General features: G+C 38.8%; 1 protein-coding gene across 1 annotated transcript in view; it reads left to right on the forward strand.

The window, feature by feature from the left end:
• The window catches only part of LOC107716285 (testican-2-like), a 46,714-nt gene that overhangs the window by 2,654 nt on the left and 36,710 nt on the right, over positions 1 to 7,350 (forward strand). The window lies entirely within an intron of this gene.

A 7,350-nucleotide genomic window follows, 5' to 3' on the forward strand; every position in this document is an offset into this window, starting at 1 on the left:
TGTAAATGCAGGCCATTTGTGACTCTGGACCACAAAACCAGTATTTTTTTAAAACTGAGATTTATACATCATCTGAAAGCTTTCCATTGATGTATGGTTTGTTAGGATAGGACAATATTTGGCCGAGATACAACTATTTGAAAATCTGGAATCTGAGGGTGCAAAAAAATCTTTTGCACAAAGAAAATCGCCTTTAAAGTTGTCCAAATGAAGCTATTAGCAATGCATATTACTAATCAAAATTAAGTTTTGATATATTTACGGTAGGAAATGTACAAAATATTTTCATGGAACATGATCTTTACTTAATATCCTAATGATTTTTGTCATAAAAGAAAAATCGATAATTTTGACCCATACCCCAGTGACTTAAGACTGTTTTTGTGGTCCAGGGTCACATTTTGTTTTTTTATTTATTTCTTTTATGATTACTTGAAATATCACAGCAGCCTAAATGCTTCAAAAATGTATGTGAACTACCAACCTGCTATCAGACCTTCTGTAATTCAAGGGTCCAGTTATGGTATGTAGATAGATTTTATTACCTTGTTTTGTCAAATCTATGATATGATATGAGATATGATACCTAAAAATGGAAAGTTGACACAAAGATCTTTCAGACAGTCTGTCTACCCTTCCTACAGATGAAATACATCTAAAAATTGACTTCTTTAAAGTGAAGACATTGGTCTGAAAACGTTTTGCCTTTTGAGAATAGTCAGGGCATGTCAAAGCTATACAGCTCATCATAATTTAGTCCCATCTGGGAATCTTAGTGAAGTATGTCAGAGTCTCATTTTAACATATTGTGTGAGGTACATTTAAAAAGTAATTCTAAGAAAAAGTTTGGTTGATTGATTTTATAATGCTTTTTTGAGACTTTCAAAAAAAGTGTAATATTCTTCAATTTACATTGAATTTTGATTTGTATTTATTTATGTATTTATTTTTAAATCACAGTGACTGCATTAGATTATATTGCATTACATTCTGATCAACTGACTGAATCAGAACCATTTTTGGCATGCTCTCTTATCTATTTCCATACAAGTGGAAAATTAAATCTTATTTCATGGTCAGTATTTAAGACCAAATATACAGCAAGAATGTAATAGACTGGGTCGTTTAAAATGACAAATCCCCTTTGGACACAATTATATTCACGATTGCCTTTGCAACATTAATTTTGAAGTGAGCTATATATCAGATTTTTCCAACATTATAGTCTACATATAAACGAGATATGATAAAAAATTATTCAAGGGAGTAAAAAAAATGATGAAATGGATCAATTTAGTGCACATTTGCTCGCTTGGACTTCCTTCCTATTAAACTTCTTGGGTGATATGTTCATGTTCATTATCTGTAAATGTATTTAGAAATACTCAGGGTAAACGACTAATTTCACCCCACACCTTACCCGGCTGTTAAAGAGAGAAACCAGGAGTGAATCCATTATCTATGCTACTGCAAGTAAACAAACAGCAGCTCTGGCCAATTCTCCAGTGGCTGGCAAACGCTCTCTTTCTCTCCCCCACTTCTCGATGTAGAAGAAGCTCATTAAAAATCAGTGCTTTCCCTTAGCTCCGGAACGCTGTGTTGGCTTGCACCTGTTATTCCTCCACTACATTTTTAATGAGGCAAAAATGTTTCAAGCCTGCACTGAAAATTGTCTTCCATTTAACCATTCATTGGCATTGAATTTAAAATGCACATTTTGTTTTTCAGGGTGGGTGGAGGAAGCCTGTTCCCTGTGATAGCTTTAGATGTGTCTTTTTCTTAATTTATGAAATTTTCACCGTGGCTTAAATATTGAATAGTCTCTTTTTTGGACAGAACACTGTCGAGGGCTTTGTTTGGCACAGCTAAGCAAGTATGTGTTCGTTGCTGATGAATGTAGTTTAAAATAACCTGGTGGTATGCAAATGCATCAATATTTGGCTGTCAAAAGAAGTGAGTGGTCTCAACTGACACGCCGATTGGATGTGCAGATGCACCGCAGAGAACTTCAGCGTTGGCCCGCCTCGGTCCATCAAGATTACAGTCGCATGCTTGTGGAGGTGGGAATGCCCTCGTAACTGCCAGAGCAGCAAAGCATATGGTCCATAATTACGGATAATGCAGTTTAAGATGATACACCCAAATACCCCATTAAGATCTCAGCCATCAGCATTTAGTGCACTCAAATGCAAAACATTATGCTTTTTTTATTAACACAGTCTATGCATTTTTATGCACATCTGTTTGTCACTTTCAGCCACATTTGATAGACTCAACAGGACGGATTGTCCGGAGAAGGAGGTCATGGGCCTGTGGGGCAGGGGAAATTGAGTGCGGTGGGATGGCTGTTGACAAAATCGAGTGAGAGCATTGCAGCACCACGTCTTGGCTATAGACCAAGAGTGTAGGTGGGCTTTAATTGAGTGGAGAGAAACTGGCCTTTCATCATTCTGCTCCTGGGGTCTGGGCCTTTCTTGCTGATTTGGACTTTTTATCTGGAGAGTGCAGGTGTGGTGCATGGCATACCCAGGCAAATTTTTGTAGGCTTTGGTCCAGTTCCAGACGTGAAATTGGTCTTACAACTCTTTTAACATGTCCTTCCTTTACCAATATGTGCAATACTTACTTTTCTGGCACTCTCTTGACTTGTTTCCTGCAGCCCCTGGGAGTCTGGGTACCAAACACTGTGTTCTCTGAAGATCAAGTTGACCTACTAAAACCGCCAAATAAAAAGGTTCTTGTTCTGGGCATCCAATTACAAATACAAGCATGACAGTGTTATTTTTGCCCCCAAGACTGCTCATCCTTGATGAAGGTGGCCAATTTAAGTGACTTGTTCCAAACCCCATTAAAGTACATTTTGCTACTAGCATTAATTGAGGCTAGATTAAGCCTTAAGTGCTCTGTAAAGGTATGGAGGTGACATGAACTGTCAAGCCTGTCACCTCCCTTTATCCCCCCCAGCATTTGAGTCCTTCACGTCTTCCCTTCACAAGCAGAGAATGCCTTATTGACTGCTTCTAGTGTCAGATTTGCTCATTTAAAGGCAGCACTTGCCTGCGCTGTATTGTTCTCTCTCACTTTCACTTTCAGAGCTGTCAGTTGGTCCCTTAGAGTCGGTGGGAGTGTTATTGACGCCGAAGAGGTTGGAATATTGAACCTTTCCTGGGTGTGTTCGAGATCATTTGATGCTCCAAATCCCATTAAGAAAAGTATAAAGTTTATCTTAATGTGTTTTATGTCATTTCTGCACCGCTAGCGTTTCCCATCTGCCATTGGTCTGGCTACCATAAAGTGGCAGATGCAATAACTGCAGCTTGTGCTTATAATAAACAGAACATTATTGTCCACTGGCGTGGACGCCAATATAGCTATCATCGTAGTTATCTTTCCAGTTACCGTTTTTGCTGTGAATGTGCCTTTGCTCAGTATTAACAGTATTAACACTTGAGCACTTTATTTTTTTCCAACCTGGGGCACAAGTTGGCAAACTATGATTTATCATTATAAGTTAATTGCTTGAGTTGCTGAAATCGTTAATATTACAATGTGATCTCATTGTCCATCTGTGTGTTGTCCATTATAGCACATTACAGTGCTGTGTACCTGCTAGGCATCTGTGCTAGATGGATCACTTTATCTGTTTACAGTGAGTCAGGCTTCAAGTCAAGCAATCTCAATTTGTTACATTTCTCACGCATCAAAGTGCACGTGGTAACCTCTTATGTCTGTAAGAGATAACTCTAAAAGTCACCACAAGGCTTTCATCCTCAGCTATGTTTTCACTTAAAGGCATGAGTCAGTGACAAACACTCTCTGGGCATTCTCACTGAAAGTCAGCACTCTCTTTGGAGTTCTGTCCTGGAGGAGCTGCCTGCCACTCTTGGCTCTACAAAAACAGAATGGCACGCCAGAGTTTTTTTCTACATGAGGAAAGCCAGGATATGTTCACAGTCAAGGGAGTGGGCTGTTAGCAGCGCTTTTGATGTGCCTGTGTGCGGTTAATCTGAAAAGCCCAGTCGGAAAAGGCCCAATGCATAAATCAAGTGGGAGGCTTGTGCTTGCCTGTCAGCTATAGCCGTGGTGTGACAGTGAAAACATAGTTGGGAAGGTTCCGATATATAATACAGTATCTGTTTTTCCTCTTGATTTCTTGGCTTGTGGAACACGGCCGATTAGATTCAGAGTCAGATTCGGAGAATGGATGTGTGCCTGGGGTGTTTATGAACTGTGAGGAGCCTGTATGATTGCCGGCAACACGGTGGAGTGATGAATGCGTGGGTGTTAGGCCATTGTGAGGTCATTACCACCAGGGTCCATCCGGCTTTAATCAATTATGGAAGGCTGTTTCACTGTGCGCCTCCAACAAGGAATAATTTTGAGCATGCAAAACTTGTCAGAGCGAATCTCTAGTATGTGTGGAAACAGAAAAGGCAAAATAGTCACAGCCAAACTTGAATCCCCTCAAGTTTACAAGGCATGACATGAAATTAAAGAGGCAATGAGGTGGGAGGCCGTAAGCTGAAAGCCGTGTGTCAGGCCAAAAAGTCGACAAGGGCTGGCTTCAAAATGAAAATATTTTGGGAGTAAATTTTTTTTTTTTTTTTTTTTTACAAATTAAAGAATTACATGATGAACACTGTTGTTCAGTAGCGCTTGTAGCGCTTTCATTAGTGCAGAACATCTAAATTTTTTTTTTTTTTTTTTTTACAAATTACAGAATTACATGATGAACACTGTTGTTCAGTAGCGCTTCAGTATTGTTCATTAGTGCAGAACATCTTCCTTTAGTTCTTAACAACTCTGTTGTGTGCTAAAAGTAAAGGATGTTTTAGTAGATATGATGATGTAGTTTGTTTTTTCTAGTTGCATTTAGTATAAACTTGTACATATTTAATGCTCTTATTCTAGTGATCCTGATTTTATGTGGGGCATACAGTTATACATCACTGTTTTGTAAGAATAATTATGCCTGTTTGGGGAAAATGTTTTTAGACTAAATTATACAACAAATCTCTGCAGTGTTGTGTATATCTTCATTTACACGTTGTCAATTATTAACACCCAGTTAATAAATAGACTGATGCATGTCTCACGAACCTGAATCACACATCACGGTTCTGATTTATTTAGAACAACAAATCCAACAATTACTCTCAGTTCTCTGAATGATTCACTTTCTGAGTGAGTCTGATTCAAATTTAACAGCGGGTTCAAGGCTGAATCTCTTATGACTGACTCAAGAATCAGATCAGTAATTTTTCATGAATCGGACATCATGTAGTTCAAAAACACTTGATGTGGAAAATGCTTATTGTGATATAATGTAGTAAAGCAGAGATATTAAAAGATCAAAAATATAATTTATTGATTATGCATACTATATTCAGTGAATCAGATGAGCCAGTAATATGAAAGCATTTCACCAAAATTTTGTATACTGCATTTAATTGTATACTGTTGTATACTGAATTTAATATCTTAAATTCTTAGTCTTAGTACATTTAGGACTTAGTACAAACCTAGTAAAAAAATAACTGGCAGGCGGTGGAGGAAAGCCTTGTTTTGCCTTCCAGGTGGAAGGATATGACGTTACATGAAACCTGTGAATTGACAGGTAAATACACGTTATTTTTTTCTGATTGCCATATTTGGTAAGTTTAGAAATTTAAATGAACTTCTGATGTAATTTGACAGCTTTGAATCTGTCACTATTAATAAACCCATATTTTTAGTGATTTTAATTCCCTGACATCTTTCTGCTGTGTCACTGTAGCAGATGTTTTCGTAGCAGCAGCAACACAGGAGCACAATGGTATGTTCCTGCATTTTTTCTCTGCATTGTGATGTAACTGTTAAGTTTGAGTGAAAAAGACAGATCCAGTTCACCCACCAACTGCTGCTTGAACACACGCACGCACGCACGTATGTGTGTGTCACTTTTCATCTTCTTCCAGGTGCCAGTCAAATGCTTGTATGTCATGTAAACATACACAGCTGTTTGAGGGCCTCCAAATCAAAGCTGAATTTACAGAGTGCATGTTCAGACATGCCCGATTACATTGCAGAGATATGAGGGATAAAAGAGCTGTCAGTCAGCACAGGAGGGGTTGATGCATTCTGTGGTGTTTTTGATGAGACCGGGGTCCTCTGAGGGATAGTCCTGGCAGCCTTCACTCAAGGCAGGCCAAAGATGAGCTGACTCCGGATACAGGAGACGCTCATCTGTGGATGACTGCTTCCTAGACTGTGGTCTCAAGTGCTGCTGACTCTTGAAATGTCTTTATGCTCTCAAAGAATACAAATTGTCAGGATTCCGCATCCGCATGTGATCAAATTTTGGACTGACATATTGTAGAGCGGTAAATATGATGATTTTTAATATTAATATGTCCTTCATTAAAGAAAGTATGTAATTTCTGAACCACATGCGGCACCTTATGGTAAAAAAAAAAAGTGTTTCCTCTGGATGCTCTTACTCTAACTCGGTTAGTTAAATAGATAGCACTGCCCCAAACTTCCGCCGGTTGAGCCACTGTTGCTTACTACATATAGAGTGTAACATTCGGGTTCCGGAAAGTAAAAATCCTCTTCTCCAAAGGGGAATTGAGTTTTACGTTATATAAACCCATAAATAAAGTCCTACTGTGAGCTACGAGATTGTTATGCTTTTGTTGAAGCCATCAGCCCACATTATTTCAACTTATTTTTGAAATAATCATTGTAACTACATTACCCATGATTTTGCAAACAAATCTCCACCCATAAGAGAACTTAATAACATATTGTTTCTTTATAAAACTTAATATTAACATATTGTTATTGTAAATAAACATATTGTTACTATATTAAGCATATTAAAATCAATAGTTTTTTATTTCTGCATAATTTTTTATTTAATCATGTTATTCGCAGTGCTTCATGGGATTGTAATTCTTTCCCTCAATAAAGCCGTTGTCACGGTCAGGGTGTTGAGAGATCAGGCAGGACGACGAAGATGACGAATAAACGGATATTTAATCAAGAAACAACAGGAGATCCAGACAGGGTAGACATCACACAGGGTAACATTCACAGGAACATGGACATTGACAATAACTGACAAACTAGAATACAGGAGACAGAAACTAATAAAGGGCAGATAACGAGGGGCAGACAGGTGAGCACAATAGCTTAGGAGGAGGACAAAGGAGTGGATGTGGGGTGATGACAGGGGAAGGCAAAGGGCTGGCAGGCAGACATGACAGGTGGAGGCTCCGGTTCGAGAGCCATTCCTAGGCTCGACAGGGGATCGAGAGCCATTCAGAGGCTCGACAGGGGATCGGGAGCCATTCCGAGGCTCGACAGGGG

This window comes from Sinocyclocheilus rhinocerous, unplaced genomic scaffold (genome assembly GCF_001515625.1).
Source record: "Sinocyclocheilus rhinocerous isolate Xijiao unplaced genomic scaffold, SAMN03320098_v1.1 scaffold869, whole genome shotgun sequence".
NCBI classification, from domain to species: Eukaryota; Metazoa; Chordata; class Actinopteri; order Cypriniformes; family Cyprinidae; genus Sinocyclocheilus; species Sinocyclocheilus rhinocerous.